The sequence below is a fragment of the Manacus vitellinus genome, unplaced genomic scaffold (assembly GCF_001715985.3).
Source record: "Manacus vitellinus isolate BGI_N305 unplaced genomic scaffold, ASM171598v3 scaffold_2_pilon, whole genome shotgun sequence".
Lineage (NCBI taxonomy): Eukaryota > Metazoa > Chordata > Aves > Passeriformes > Pipridae > Manacus > Manacus vitellinus.
The window spans coordinates 31,492,792-31,509,866 of record NW_021940208.1 but is presented as its reverse complement, the minus strand read 5'-3'; the positions used below and the strand labels follow the sequence as shown (position 1 = coordinate 31,509,866).

At 33.0% G+C, this 17,075-nt stretch overlaps 1 long non-coding RNA gene across 2 annotated transcripts in view; it reads left to right on the top strand.

The window, feature by feature from the left end:
- Positions 1-12,206, top strand: part of LOC108639415 — a 35,572-nt gene extending 23,366 nt beyond the window's left edge. For both annotated transcript variants that reach the window (XR_003915904.1, XR_001920453.1), the window contains exons 2-3: positions 4,686-4,776; positions 11,972-12,206. This is a non-coding gene — a long non-coding RNA (uncharacterized LOC108639415). The remainder of the gene's footprint in view (positions 1-4,685; positions 4,777-11,971) is intronic.
- The last annotated feature ends 4,869 nt before the right edge of the window (positions 12,207-17,075 follow it).

The following is a 17,075-nucleotide window of genomic DNA, read 5'->3' as shown; positions in this document are numbered from 1 at the left end:
CCCTCCGCGGCGTTCAAAGCCAGAAGCGGCCGCCTTGCGCTTTGCACCCTGGCCACCGAAAATAACGAGTTAACCGAGGGACGTAGGAGGGACGTAGAGAAGAGTTGGGGTGCAGAAGTGCTGTACAAAAGATTTCTGTGTACATGGCTGAGAGCGTGTAGTCTTAAAGTGAAATGCAAAACTTAGCGTTTCCAGCATGGCAACTAGATTGTGATTCAAGGTATTTTCTGTGTCATGCAGAAATGCAATAGTTCAAGGAGATTTTTCTGCCTCGAATCCTTAGTTTCCCTGGATTCTTTTAATCCAGTACACAAATTATACTTTTTCAGTCATTTTTTTCCTGGGAATTGCTCCTTACTTTGTCTCCACAATTCTTACCTTTGTGCCTTGATAGAAAATTCAGCTTAATCCTTGAAATTACGATACTAGTAAGATCTTATTGAGATTTAGCACTCATTTCTTTAGATTTGCATGATTACTTTCAGAGTGTTTTCAGAAACGTTTTTAGCAGTCAGTATGGGAATGTGCACAGAGCTGTTTCATTGTAGCTCTGTATACTTTGAAATATCAGGATTTGAAGAGATTTACACTATTCAGCTGTGGAAGTGCACTCTCAAACACTGACTTTCACTTTCAATGAAATAACTGTCCTGACTCATAGCTAATTTACAAAAAAAACCCTGTAATTCAGTATTGTACAGGTGCATATGCATTTTTTCCCACTATTCGATAGTCATGTTCAATAGAATGCAATTTTTATCTATTTTTCATTTTATTTAAAATCTCTGCTTAGCACATATTTGACTACATGAAACAACTGTTCTTTTAAGCTTTTAATTTCTCAGCTGCACCAGTCCCATATTTTACAATTACATAAAGGTGGGTGTGGCTAAAGCGAAAGCAGTAAGCAATCTAATATCAGTATATAGTGTATGTTAAGTAGGTTTTCCTTTCTTATATTTGATGTACTCCTTATTTTGAAATATTTGGGGGGAAAAAATCATGTAGCTTAAATAGACCCTTGTAGAACTGCCTGCATTTTTTACCTTAGTTAAAATGTCAAACATTAACTGGGATTACTTGGCCCTGGAAAAGTTACATTTAGAGGAAATATCAATTGAACTTAAAGATCTAAACATATATACTTATATTGATCGGTGAAAGTTGAAGTTCTGTGCTTACTAAAACATTGCTTAGATACACCACATAGCATAGTGTGTGTATTAATTTTTTTTCTTTTGTTTCTTTTCAGTCTAATCATCTATCTTGATTCTTAGGAAAAACATCCAAATAAGCTTCAGTTGGTTGGGGTTTGGTTGGTTTTTTTTTTTCCTTCCTCTAAGTTGTACTGAAAGTTTCCAAGAAGTACCCTTTCATTTTATAGATATAAATCTACTGAAACTTGGAATAACTCTTGAGATTTTTTTAATTTTCAGAAACAACAGTAATTTGAAAGTGTGACTGTGTATCTATGTGACTTTTTAATGTGTTAGGTTAGTATTTGATAGGAAGCTTAATGTGGTAACATTTTAAAGGGAGACTATATATACGATACCAAGGTGTCATGGGGTTCTTTTTCTGTTTGGTTCGTTGTTTGTTTTTTTTATCCTTAACTTCTGGAATTCTGAACATCTTACTATTCCATCTAAAATGCAATGTCATAGAAGGAAAAATAAATTGGAATCTTTAATTCCTTAATTCTTTTTGTGACTAATAAGTCAAATTCTTAGTGAAGTACAACTGGAACTGCCTACAGACTACCTGGCTCTGTACAGCTTGCCTTTGAACACTGTATGAAGGTGCACATCTCACCCAGCTTGAATGTCAAAAGCCATCCTAACAGGTGTATCAACGCTTTTCTGTCACACTTTTACACAAGTACAAGCACATGACCTTTCTTTACAGAAAAAGTAGCCACATAACAGTTAGTATTTCTTTTATAGGACCTTACTGGGTTTTATTATTTTCATTGGGAAGCAATTAACTACTGAACATGTAAGGGAGAACCAAGAAGCTTATCGCTGTATTCTACGAATGTGCTGCAGGTATTCTGCTTTGTAGATGCAGTCATCCACCCACACCCAAAGGCCCGTTGCAAGTCATTCCAGTAATTTACATTCATTACAAACTGTCAAAGGCAGAGCGCATCTTGGACTAGTTTTGATTGTCTGTGAAAGAAATAGGGAATGAAATTGTAGGCTTTTGTGTACAAACAGAAAAATGTTTTTATCAGAAGGTTTTTAAAACTAAAAATAACTTTATGTACATCAACAAGTATTCTCCACAGATTTATTTTTTTTTATACTTACATATTATTGTAAGTTCTAAACACTTAGTATTTAACACTGGAACCTGATCTCAAAAAAATTATGTTTTCTATTATCAGTAAAGCTTTTTTTTTTTAAGACAGGCTGCCCAAATTTTTGTCGTACATAGTCCCCTGTGACTCTTCTCACAGCCATCTATTTTTTAATAGAACTACTAAAGTATTTTAAAGATAGAAAAAAATTGATATACCTCACAAATAGAAAGGGGACATCAGACAGAATGGAGAGGTGTAGCCATAGATTTCCAGTAACCTCTTTTTAGATAGTGAAAATGTTGCTTTGCAATTATTTTTTTTTGGGGCATTATTGGCAGGAGTTATGTAGAATTTTTAGGTTACTGATGTATGAATATATAACAAGCTGGATAAACTGGGTTTCAAAAGAAATCTTTATTGAAAAATATCTTCATTGTGGATACTGGACAATTTCAGAAATTCTTTGAGTAAACTAGGTATAAAAATTTCTGCCCATAGGATATAAGGCAATGTCCATAGTGATTTTTTTTTTAACCCTTTCTTGTAAGTTTTTAAAATGCTCATTCTAATAAAGAAACTTTGGGATACATCTATTCACTGGACAGTTGATAGTACCACACTTGAGGAAGAGTTTTGATCTTAGCTTTGTGTGCTGTATGAGAAATCCAGAAGGTTTGGAGGAATATTAGAGGAGGGTAGCAGACTTGAGCTCTAGTGCAGCTAACATTTAAAGTTGGGCAATTTTTTACTTTAATATTTGCATCTAATAATATTTTTAGCATATCATTAAAAACAAAAAAAAGATCTCTTTACAGAGAATAATAAGCTTTCTAACTTTATGTAATTCTAAACACTTTTCCATATCTCGGTAATGAACAGTTACTAGTATATAAGGATGACCTCACACACACATACAGACAACAGTAGAAAATGTAATTTATGAACATTTAGCTTTTATTTTGTTAAAGGTTTCCCAAGATGTGTTCTAAAACTAAAGGCGATATTGTTATATTGCACAAAAGTGAAAGATAGGAGTGACTTTCAGTGATCGTTATTAATGTCTAAAGGAAACCACTGTTAGAAATAGGACCCCTCCGCCCCGTGACTATTTAGTTTGTTTTCAGACACTGCAATGAGTGTATCCACAGTAAATAGATTATTAATAAACTTCTCAACATTTAATCTGGTCACAACTAATTATTTTATTTAGCATGAACTGAAATTCACTTGAAGATTTGGTTTCAGAAAATTACACATCAAATGGCTTAGGCTTGTATTTTCATTTTAAATAGCTTTTGTGAGTCCAGTTTCAATATTATCTTCAAGTATGTTAAATCTCAGTATAAGCGCAGGGGAGACCACAACTTTTGTGGTTTTGGTTTAAGAACAGAAACTTTTTTTTAAAGGTAAAATAGATAATGTGTGGAATACATGAAAATACAGACAAACTCTTTTGTCTTGTTAAAGCAGGGTGCTTATTATAGTTTCATAGCTATGGGGGGGGTTAGTATTTTCTGGAATACTCTTAAAGAATAAAGAACAGATTTATGAAAATATTTGTAAGCAGGTGACTTGATCTAGGCATCAGCTACTCATTTATTAGGCCTAGGATGCATCTTGTCATAGTACCTACAGTAAAAAAGTCCAAATAAAGTCAAAATACATTTAAGATTTTGGCTGTGTGAATGCAATGTTTCCTCCAGTTACTTGACTATAGTTACTACCTCTCTCAAGTTATACTTTGTTCTTACCTGATCATGGCTACTTTTTTTTTTAGTCTCTCAGAGTGTATTATATGACAATAATTCTTCCAGTATTATGTTTTAAGTAGCTAATATTTGTAGGCTACATTGTCATAAAGGCAATAATGCTACTAGCTTGAAGAGCAAAAAAAAAAATTAGAACTCCTTAAAGAGAAACACAAGAACTTAAATACTTTACAGTCAGTAGCATATTTTAGGAAATATAACAGTAATAATCACACATCCATTAAGTAGTTTACTTACTTAAAAACTTATTTGCTTGTTTGAGGGTGGAGGGAGAGATTAGTAGTGGGTAGGAAAGGAGAACAACGCCCCTTACTCCCCCCCCTTTTTTTTTTCCTTTTTCATCTTACTTTCATCTTAAAATGCTGCAGGAAGAATGAAAGCAGAAACATGCTAATCTGATTTGTTTCAGGAGGCTTCTGATAATAAAGAGGCATATCACAGGTGTTCCTAATCAAGTCAGTTTGGTTTAAAAAAAAAAGTATTTTTAAAATTAGGATTTCCTGTAACATAGACAATGTGAGGGTCAAGCTGATGACCTACGTCTATGTTTGGGGATCAACCATGAAACTCTGGGTGTTGGAAATATGTTATAATACATGACATTTTTATTGCAGGTTTTGACCTTTCAATAGAGAGCTGATTTTGGAGAACGACTTACTCCTGTGATTGAAAAACTCTCTGGAAGGTTGATGGAGCATGAGCTTGGTATATATTGTATTAACATTTCTCTTATTTCATATGTTCTTTATTTTAAAAAATGTATACACAAGTATAACTGATTCAGATTTTTCAAAATAGGCCAGTTATGCTGGGTTTATTCACGAATTTATTATTTGTTAAAATAATTCTTCTTTACACTTCTCCTGTAAAATTATAAAAGACTAAGTAAAAGTATTTACACAAGCTGTGCTCAGAAGGAAATGAAGTGGCCAAAAGTATGTCTAAAAAGCTGAGTTTGCAACAGCCTTGATCCATTTGATTTATATAAATTCTCCATATAGTATTGTTCTCCTATTCATGTCTTGGGAATTACTCCAACTGAAATGTTGCTAATCCAAAAACAAAGTATGAATGAAATAAAAAAATTATTTTCCAATAACTTTTTTTTTTTTTTTTTTGTTGGGAGGATGTGTTAAAGAATAGAATAGAGTAGAGAGGTAGTTGAGTGCATTTCCACGTAGTGGGTAAAATTTGATTTTAAAGACATTAATAAGCTAGCTACCTGACAAACAAAGAAGCAGAAAAGAGAAAGAAAAGTGGTCTTCAGAGCCCTCCACCTGTACCAGAATAGTCAGAAATTTCATTTGTTTAATCTATTTGTCGGTAAACAGATATTCTATAGTAAAACAGTGAACATGTCAGAGTAATTAATACGGACCATGCTACACTCATATTACAAGTCCTGCTTTGCACTGAAAGTACTAATTTGGCTGAAACTGAGAAATCCATTCAGAGTAATCATAACCTATCTGCTCATATACGAATAGTCTTAACTAACCATTTACATAGACAACTGAAATTAAAATAGTAACTGGTCTTGGATTGAGTAAATTTGTTTAAATACTAAATGGAGTAGTAAAAACTGTAAGAGTGTATCTTCAGCAGAATATGTTCTAGTACAACAAATTCTATGAACGTGTTGTGACTTTAGCAATTCAAACTTTCAGCTGGAATTCAGTTTTTATCCTTAATCAGTTCTGTCTGTCTTCAAGAGCACATTTTTTGTAGGAAGTAATTGTACCATAAAATAGGAGAAGTTTTAAAAAAGCAAAATTTCAGATTATCCCTGAACTGCTGATTTCTACCAAGCAAATCCAGTGAGGTGTAAATTTCATATTTCCTCACTGTTGTAACTAAGGGCTAATAGAACTGAAGAATTGCTGGCATTTACCAGTAATACACCTCCTGTTATAGAAGTATTGAAGGCAGACATATTCTGAATATATTTTTCATAAAATACCATAATTTTAGGGTAATTAAGACCACCTACAGAAAATTATCAGTTGAGTATGGGAAGTGAAACAAGATTATATATAAGCTTTGAAGTTTGTAATTAGTGAGTAGGTAATTCTTTATTTTTTAATCCTTTCTTTATGTGTTTAAACACAGTGAAAGTACTTTTATTAGTGCTGGTGTTTGGGTAACATGCCTAATGTGCTCCCAAATAAAATAAATATTTCAGTCTGTCCAGAAACTGCTCTGAATGTACTGCATTTCTGTTGGTTTTTTTCTTTTTTTTTTTTCTTTCCCCTCTGTTTTTCTCCTGGTTCTCTTAGAAAAATAAGGATTTCACTTAACAGTTTTTCTGTAAAAATTCTTTTTTTTTTCTGTACAAAAGCAGTTACATTCTTGTTAATGAAAATCAGGATTATATTGCAAGGCAAAGGTATCTAAGGCTCCCTTGTGAGATATTTAAAAGGTGAAAGTTTGATGGAGTGTTCCTTGGTCTGACACAAGTTCAGAGTATTTCTTATAGATTCTTATTCAGCAAAAAAAGGTGGTTTCTGGTTCACAACTGTAAATCAAAGGGATTTCAAATTTAGGGCCTAATCCTTCAAACTTTAAAATACACAAGTAGTCCTAATAACTCACTACCATGAATAAGGATTTGCAGAATCATATTCTCATTAGATGCACACTTTCTTTCCTTTAATAAATTTAATATATATTAAAGTATTTTGAACTTTGGACAAGTCTAAATGATTTTATAAGGTGCAAAGAGTTTTTCAGTAATATAGTAATTGAGTCTTACTTATTTATGAGGTCAAATATCTTGTAAGACTGTTGCAGTTGTCAGTTATCATTAAAATCCACTTTTTAAGTGTTGATTTGCTCTAGAACACTTTTGTGCTGAAATTTGGCCCATGTTAATTTTTTTTTTCTAGAGCTGTTTTGTAATTGGTAGTCAGCATGACTGTTCCTTGACCCAAAGAGTAGGTGAAACTTTCAAGAAAGATGATGGAGTGTATTTTCTTTTATTTTTCTACTCTTACCCTCTGCTATTATAGTTCTTATTTAACAAAACTGCCATTGATTTTGTTAGAAGTTCAACCTGAAATAAGGGCTGCAGTGCTTGCCCCTTAAAAATTGCTGATGTGGCTATTGCAAATTGTGTGCTTGACTTTGTAAATTGTTTTGCAATATCTAATTGGAATGAAGTTGAAAAGATTGAAATGTACAGCCTTCTTTGTTGAAGTTCTTCAGACGTGGAACTTTGTGTGGCCACTTTTACTATTCCTGCTGTAGGTATAACACTTGAGGCTCTACAAACCTTGTTGACTGAATCATAATTTGAAAGCTGACAATGCATGCTTATTGCTCATCCAAAAGGAGCTGCAGATTACTTTGACAACTCATTTCTGCTTTCCTTAATGACTTCTCTTGCTTTTCAAAGGCAACTTAAATAATATTTCTGGAAGAGATATGTAGCTATAAATGCAACCCATGCCTAGTTATTACAACAGATGCAAAATCAGCCATTGTTTGAAATCCTGTGATATCTTAGGCATGACTGTTTTAAGTTTTGATATCTGAAGCAACTGAATTTTCTGGATTTTGTTAGTTTAAACTAAATCCAGCCCTAACATTATTTTAAAATGGAGTTTTGTATACTATTAGATTTAAATAGACATTAACTTTTATTATTGCATCAGGTATTTAATGAAACATGTATATAGAAAGGATTTAAGACTGGCATACTTACACATCATTTTTCCTTGTCTCTTGATAAAATGGGCTTGCAAGGCAATAGGAAAAGAAAAGCAAAATTTATGCAAATTCTTTAGGGAAAATAGTTAAAATATGCTAACTGGAATATTTAAGTGCTTATTTTTCTCAAGTGCAAACATTTAATTAAGCAAGGTATTGCCCCCCCTTTTTTTAATTTTTTTTTTGTTTAATTTCAACAAAAGTCTAAGTAGAAATTTTTGTAGACCTGTACATTTAAGCTTTGGGTGGGGGAATGAGAAATGTAATCAAAGTTCTTAAATGTTCAACTACTGTATTGATGACTTCTTAATGCACCTTGGTTTAGACTGCTGTTTGCACACTAACATGAAAAAGGGCATGTATGAAGATGCTACTGCTTATTGAATAGTGTGTTTGAATAAACCACTGTTTCTAGCTTTGTTAATTTTTAATTTATTTCAAACAAAGGGATATTCATGGTAAATTTTTTTCTGATTTTTTTGGGGGCAGGATTTTTTTTTTCTTTCTGAAAACAAGTTGTTTTGTTATTATTCTAAATTTTTACAGCAGTATTATGAGAAAATAAGTGCTTTTTCTCAAACAATACTAGCAAGATAATCTACTCAAAGCAAGAAATCAGCAATATTTGTTTCTTAATTTGTGCAGTACTGAAAAATCTTAGTAATATGCAAATACCTCTACAGTATTTACACCTTTCCTTTAACCCACTAAATTTCAAGAGCTTGCTTTTTATTTCCTGTGAATGTCCTTTGGGGTTTTTTTGTTTTGAGGGTTTTATTGAGGTTTGGGGTTTTTTTAAGCCTTCAGGTCAAAGATTTTCTTGATTTTTATGTGTCCACTTCCTAGTTGATATGAAGAGCAATATAAAGAAATGTTTTTTAAAGTTCCCTTTCTTCCCACTGAAGGAAATGGATTTAAGCATTCATATGAAAGTTAACATAAACATTTTGAAAGTATTGTGATTATGGACATGATTATGATCTTCCGAACTTTAGCTGATAATTTTCTACTTCAGCATAGATATAGCATCATCTAAGTAATTTTTAGATTTAGACAGGACTTCCAGTGGATCTAATAAACAAAAAAAATTACTTTATAATTTCTGTATTCTTTTGGAGCAAAATTTTCTGTCAGTAGAATGGGTAGATACTGTGGTCTTGAGCATGCTATTGCATTAGTAATTCTGAAAACACTTTACTTTCTCTTGTTGCAAGCTAGTCCGTATTTTAGTCAAGTTCAAGAATTAGACAAGGAAGATGCTCCATCTGTTACGAAAAGTTGCAATGGCTCTTACAAGAAAGTTTGTTGCAGACAGAGTTCTCTTTTGATACTGTAACACTTATGTCAGCATTTTGCACAGGCAAAAAGAACTCCTGATCGAAAGAATGTTATGTACTGATTAGCCTGTCCCTAAAACCAAAAGGTTTTTTTCCAGGCTCTCAGGAGAGAGGGTAATGATGCTTTTAATGCCAAGCACAGGAGTTATAAAACCAGCAGTCAAATCTGTACTTTTCTTCATCTGTGTTATCACCTAAAATCTAAAAATAATTTTTCATCTCTCAGTCAGTCAGTATGAGTTAGGGATTTTAGTTTTGTATGACCAGACTATTTTTTTAAACAAAGGGTCACATCTTTAATTCTATGTGTGTGGAAATCTGTAGCCTATATGATATGAAAGTTTTATTCACTATGTTCACTATACTTCTTTAGGTCCCAAATTCATGGCCTCTCTAATCAATTCAAGAGTAGATAAAATATGGTTTGAAATAAACTCTCAGGAAATTGTTTGCCTTTCTTTCTAGAATTACCAGATTTAAAATCTAGATCTTCATTTGCATCTAGGTTTGGGGTATAACTAGGAGACTCTTGAATTAGCAGTGAGAAAATAATTCCTTCCAGGGTGTTAGTACTGCTAGACTGTGTTCTGTTCTGACACCAGCAACTCTTCTGTTTTCGTTAAGGCTTTGATCCCAGCTATATCATCATAATTATGGTGAATTTGGCTGTGAATATTGAGTGTTTGCTTCAGAAATTGATATTTTTGTGTAACTGCATAAGAAACTAACAAATATAAAATACAAGAATATTCATAAGTTATCTCTTAAATTTATTGTCCTTGATTATTTTTTTTGCCATTTAGATACACAAACTTCTTGTATTTTGGTGTGTAATACTTAATTTGTCAACCTCACAGTCTTCTGATCTGAAAATGAGTTTGAAATGCTGTTCAGGTTTTTTTGTTTTATTTTTTTATGTGAATATAACTTATGTTGCTGACCCATTTTCCAGTATTAAAAACCTGAACAGAATTTGTCATTGAGGTAGGAATTAATGAAGGCTAACACTAGAGGGCAATTCAAAGCAGCAGTGTACTCCAGAACAGGTTTGGGTGCCTGTGGCCCTGAGCTGAAAAAGAGGGAAGCTATGGAGACTTTTCCAGGGTCTCCCCAGGCAAAAGATGGTCTTTGTGATTACCCTCCTAAATCGTTTATTTAACTCACTTTTCATATCTTGGAGTGCTCCACTGAATGAGGAGGAAGTTAAGCCAGTTCTTATGCTTTGCTGAATTACAAGTTAAGAAACGCCTTCCAAGAGAGTCTTACCCCACTCACTCTTGCCAATGTCAAAAAGGCATAACTTATTCAGTGGTGGGTTTTGTTCAGTTTTAATTTGCTGTCGTGTGCTACAGCAAACTCTTTGAAAAATACTAGGATTTGTGGGGTAAGATAACATTGCACAGAAATTTAAATGTCTTTCGTTAAGTGCTAAGGAAAATGGAATGGAATACATGGTGAGTAAAATATTTTCTTTCAAAATACTGTGAAGTTATTCAAATTAATAAGACAGTATGAATAATTAATTTCATATAAATAAGAAAAAACAAACCACCTGACAACCAGGATAAGGCATCAGATGGGTACTTTGTGTCAGTAATTTTATCAAAGAAAATATATTATATTGAATGTAACAAAAAAAATTCAGTTGAAGATGAGTAATCAGGTGCTGTATTTAATATTTAACCAAGTAGGAGGGATCATCTGTTTGTATTGTGCACAATTTAAACAATTTATATAACAGTGCATTACATAATAAATTACAGTTTTCACAGTTCCAATGTTCATTATAGATTTACAGAACATCTTGAATACTTGTAAATAATAACCTGTAATGCAAACGATGATGTTATGGTTCTTGAAAAGGATTCCAGTATTCTCATTTCAGCAATGCAAATTTTCTCATTATATTGAAATGTATGCACCCAGCCATGTAAATGCTTGTGGCACAGTACAAATTTCAAATCAAAGAGCATTTTATAAGTGAGTGTGAGTTTATACCTGTCCCTCTACCTTATTTTATGTGGATGCATATAATATATTATTATATATTTTATGTGTACTTATATATAAAAAATCTGTAATTAAAATAGCATGTTTGTTCCTCCACTCTATCAGTTTGTCACGTTGTATTATCTTTACATTCTTTTGTCATGTTGTATTATCTTTGCATTCTTTTGCACAACTTACTATAAATGTCCTGAACTTGCTTTAACTGCTTTCAAGGGTTTTTTTATAAAGAGTACTTACTTAAAATCACTCTGGCAGTGCCACAGATCAATAGAAATACTACAATGCATTGTTTCAGTAAATGTTTACACCTATTTTCTGCAGGTCTGCTCGGCAGCTCCAGTGCAAATTGAAAATATGTAATCTGCTGGCAATGATGTGCCCAACCTTAATTGGTGCTGGAGCTTTTGAAAGAGAGATTGTGTCATCACACAGCATATATAGTCCAACAATGACTGACCTTGATCGATCTGTCAAAGGAGAAAATAGCTTTCTTGGTTCTTAATTTGCAAAATACACAACAGAAAAAAAAATGGAGCACGTGAAATTTAACCCACAGAAGTTGTTAGGTTCTCTGGGGTTTCGGGGAGACTTGGTTTTGTTGGGGAAATGGGTTTGAAGGATTAGTTGGCAATCATGCGTGGTGATAAAGAGCTCTTAATCACACACATGAACTCCTGGTTTTGAGAATTTCTACCAAATCCATCTGAATCTAGGTGGTTAAGCCAAGCATACATGTAAGCTTTTAAGGAGCTGAATCCTTAGTCTTTTGCAGGTAAGACACTACCAATTTAAGAATTAGCATTTTCATGCCAACATGGCTTATCTTTTTTTTTTCCTTTTACCAGCTTGATTTTTGGCCCTAAATCAAAGAAATAAGTTCTGTCTTTAACATTAAAGCTGTCTTCAGAGTTCTGTTTATTTTAACAAAGCAAGAACAAATGTGTAAGTACCAGCAATGTGCAGAGCAATATTGCAATATCGGTCTGTTCTGTGTTAAGCAGGTGGTTTCATGTGGCAGGCTGGAAGAGAGACTCTTTTTCTTCCCAGCTTTTGACAAAAAGATGACGCATATGACTCAGAATTAGAAGGGGAAATCTGCCAGTTTGCATCAGTTCCTTAACTTGTGGGCTGCTATTCACCACAAGGAGAATCAGTATACTTGCACCAGTGCTTCTTGAGAGATGAGGAGTAATCTTTTCCTTCAGAAAGTGTAGAATGATTGGAGTAGGCCTTTGATATGTTACACTAGGCTTTTCCTATATTAAAATATTTTTCAATTGTATTAAATTTTTAGAAAGAAAAAAGCACAGATAATTTTCTTAAATGCTCCATTTGAGAATTAATATAGGAATCAGATATTATAACAATGCAGATTAAAAGCAAAGGAATCTTTTTCATAAAACTTCTTTTTTGTTGGCACTGAAACTCAGCTGTTTTAGATCTCCACAGTCAATAGGTAAGGGGGTTTTTTTATATTTTTTAACTTAATTCCACATATCTGAATCTCCAATTCGAGCTTTTAAGTAAGTTAGTAGGACTGAAAAAAATAAAAATAGTAACTTTGAAGGCAGAAGCCATCTGTTTTGAAGGGGAAAATAATTATTTGAAGTCTGAGTTTGCAAAATGTTTTGCTTTAGACCTGCTAAAAAAGATAATGCAGAACTTAGTGATAAATCCAATTATTCTTTCATATGGGTTTGCGTTATGATGGAGAGGTATTTTTTGCAATACTGATAGTTGCTCAAAGAGTGTACTGTCAAGTAGCCTTTTATTAAAAAAAAAAGTCAGATGCTAATTTTCAGAGATGAATGTTGTCTTTTTGGTTGTTAGTATTTATTAGACAGTTTGATAGGGCTAAGAATACATTTTTTTTTTCTTTTTAGCTATTGGTGTATTTTAGGTATTGGATTATAAATCTTTTTTCTTAATATATTAACTTCTAGTTAATTCAGCATGGTGTTACTTAAAGATTGTTAGTGAAATATTGAAAATCTAGCTTAATATAAAGCCGTAAGAGACACCCGGCATCCTTATCCTCTTTGTCTTTTTTTTTTTTTCAATGGATAAAGTTCTTTTCATTTGGAAAAACTGTTGTTGTTGTTTTGAAAAAGCATATCCTAAGTGAAGCTCATTTTCTAGCTGAAAAAATTAAATTCACTGCTTATCGACCTGTGTCAGCCTCAGAAAGCACCATTTTATTTTGTATTAACTCAGTTCTGTGAGTAGTGATTCCCATTGATGGGAAATAGGAAACCAAACCATGAATGTTTCTGAAAGGGGGTATACAGATATGTGTGTTAGATGGTATCTGTTAATATTAGTATTATTCTATTAATATTTCATGGTCAGGTGGGGAAAAGATTGCTGCTCCTGCATATTTCCTCAGCTACCATTTAATAAACAATAATCTAAGTAGATAATATGACTACGAATCTGCACCCCAAAGGTGTTAAGGACACTTGAAACTTCTGCTGAAGTGATTAATTAAATAACAAAGTTGTAGAAATACAGCTAACAACTGGAAAAGTTATAGCAGTTACTGGGAGGTTCCTGTGCCGTTAACTAGGGAATTCCCTTAACAGTTAAATTGATTTCTTCTAACAAGTCAGCCTCACCTTTCATAAGTCATACTGTTGTCTGGCATTTTATAGAAGTCATGTAGGGATGATGTTAAGAAAAAGACAAATTTACTGTCTGAGCCAGAAGGCAGGCTTACAAAAAAGCAACTTCTTTCAGGACACGAAAAGCTCTTTGTTCTGTGGCCTTGGTCTTTTTGTGCTTTGACCCTTATTTTATAGCATTGTCACTCTGACCCTAAATCATTGAAAGCGGACATGCAGCAAATTTAGCCCTTTACAAGTGGGGTTTCATTCTGAGCTATGGGCCTGCTTTTTATCTTTAAGTATTATAGTCCCATACAATACTGAGATGTAACAAAATCTAAATTTAAGATTTGTGGTTTGGCATAGTATAAATAGTTAATATTTACGTATAAGGCCAATTTTTTAAAAAATATATTGCGCTACTACTGTCCTATGATTTATTCCTATTTACCAGTTTCAGATAAGACAGTAATTAGGTAGGCAGTCTAGTTAACACTGTATTTTCCACTTTCCCAGAAATACCTTGGAAATTGATCCTGTGCACAGACCAGCAGGGTTCCTGCAAAATCTACTTGAATATTCTGTTGAGGACAAGAAATGCTTTGCTGTATATTACGGAGTTAGAAGATTTAAACAGCAATACCTGCATGGCCATCTTTCATAAAAGACAGTGACAGCTTAGGAGAGCACAGAATTTTACACTAGGCCTGTGACTGCTTCCTGGGCTAAATCAGCAAGTCATCTGGGAATTTAATAAAACTAATTATTTTTTTTTTAAGAAAGCTTGAAATTAATAGAAAACTAATAGCTGATATAATTTTAATATATTTTTTTAAGAATCTAATGTGTTTAAGAGGAGAAACTACTTCCCTATCTTAATAACTTCATATTTTTAGCTGGTTTGTATTGTACAGTTATTGTTGTTCAGAGAAGGATTGTTACATTTTCTCTTTTACCAGCAATGATTCTATATACTTCAGGTTTTGTAAATTTGAACTGTAATAGGATACCTTTGCTGAAGATAATAATCTAAGGATATGTTTATTGGAGACCATGAGAAAATGTATCTCGGTATTGTTTTTTTGGTTTTTTTTTTCATCTGAAGAGGTGTTAGAATTTTTTTTTAAAATGCTAATACAGAAGCTGAAGATTTTAAGAGTGATCTGGCTTTCTTTTTGGTAGATCCACTATATGTAGTTTTAATATATTTTGTGATAAAATTGAGGGCTAAGTAACATTTTAATTACTAGTGTAATGGAATATAAAACTTACTTTGTAGAACTTAGAAAATAGCTTCTTCGTTTTTCTTAATTTTGTATGTGTCCTTTCAAGCAGAAAGAATGCTGGTACAGATTGAAAGTGTTCACACAGTTTTCTTCCTGTGTGCTTGCCAAAGGTGCAGGGAAGACAGATTTTTAAAAGTTGTGTGCTAGCTATACCAGTGCAGTCAAGAGGGATCTGGAAAGCTTTTATGAAATGTAGCTTTTACAAACTCTGTTAGAACTTGGAGATTGATACACTTTACAAGTTCCCTTTAAAGTATTTCATGGAGCAATCTAGTTAATGCATCAGCATCTGACAAAGCACTTTTTAGAAGCCAGTAAAAGAGGTGGGAGGGGTTAGTCTTATACAATTTTATTTCTAAGCTAGAGTTTATTCTAAAATATACTTATAATATACCAAAATAGACATTAGTAGTTTTTGTGTGCTATATCAGCTTCCCATAATTCTGCTTTTTTTTTTTTTTTTTTAGCTAACCAGCTATAAAAATTGACATACTGTGCTTGCTAAAGTCAGAACTGACTACCTTTATTTTCTTGCCTTTCACTGCATTCTCCTTACTCTTCATCACTCCAATAGAAGCATCAATATTGCAGAACCAAGCAACTGTCTTTGGTTTGGTTTGTCTTCATGACTGCGGGGGGGGGAGTGCACTTCATATGAACAAATGCGAATCAACCTAGTAGAAGCAGTAATTGGTGTCTTAGATTAAGTAAAAAGGATGTAAACCAGAACTTGATGCTGAGAGTCCCTAACTGCACTTCTAAGTTTCCAGGTATTTTTATACTTCTGAATTTCTCAATGGTTTTGCTTCCTGGTTTTTATTTTTAGCTGGCTTTGTTATTTCATGTTTATCTTATGCAGTAGTTCTCCAGCTAGTCTAAATCTGTTTGTTCATGATCCTTGGAGAGATGGCTGGACACATGATATAGATTCTCCAAATTTAGTAGCAGTAAATTTCAGTAATCAGCAGTCATCTGCTTCACTTTCATTATTAGTACTTTACATTGCAAACAATGTAGTTCTCCTAGGCTTTTGCCATGGTTGTATGGGGGATATTGTTGACATAATCAGGAAATAGTTAACAGACAATCTCTTTTTTTTTCCCTTAGTTTATACTAACAAAACTCTAGATCAGTGCTAGCTATCTTTGTTCAAATATGTATCTTTGTGTTCAGAAGATTATCTAAAGCATTAACTGTGATTTTTTTAAATACAACTTTGTAATATTCTTAGAAATATTCAACTACTTGGTAGAAGTTATAGAGAGTGTATAAGTTTGGTCCTGAATGACTGTTCCTTTTTGAGATGAAGTGAGGCAAATTTATTGCTGGAGTACTGTCACCTAATTAAAAAACAAACAAACAAACAAACAAAAAAACAGCAACCAAAAAAACCCCACATGCAACCCTAGCAAAGAATTTATTTCTTTTTTTTAGAACTGCAGTCTTAAACATGAATGCAACTGTTACTTCAAGAGAGGAGCAGTCAAGGTGTATTCTCTTAATTCTTCTTCATCTGACCACAAAGTAACCTCAACTGAGTTGAGTGAATTAACTGAATATGCCTGAAGCAAATAATAAGGTAATAGTAGCCAAAAGTACACTGATATCTTTAAAGTAATGTTTTGAAATATTTCTGTTGAATCTTTTTTCTCCTTTTAAAAAATACGTGCATATTACGTTGAAGGCTGCTAACACTACGAATTAGGGAGAAAAGATGGTTCCTTAACAAAACAACAAGAAGGCAGGATTAAAAGGATATAGTTCTAAATCTAACTTTTAAGAATGAGCAAGAGTTGTAAATTCTACTGTGTTTGCAGTATAAATATTGCAGTGTTGAGTAAGCATATGACAAAAATAAAATGAAACTATTATTTAAACTGGGAGAGAGGGGTGTAAACAGTGTATTAGAAAGATACAGCTACATACACTTTCAGATCTTAGACTTAAAGTTAGAGAATGGAAGTGTTCAGATTTCTTGATAATGAAGAGTGAGATTTCTGTCTTTTGCCCAGATTACTTTAATAAAAAATCAAAAGCATTTCCAGCAAGAGTCACACTGT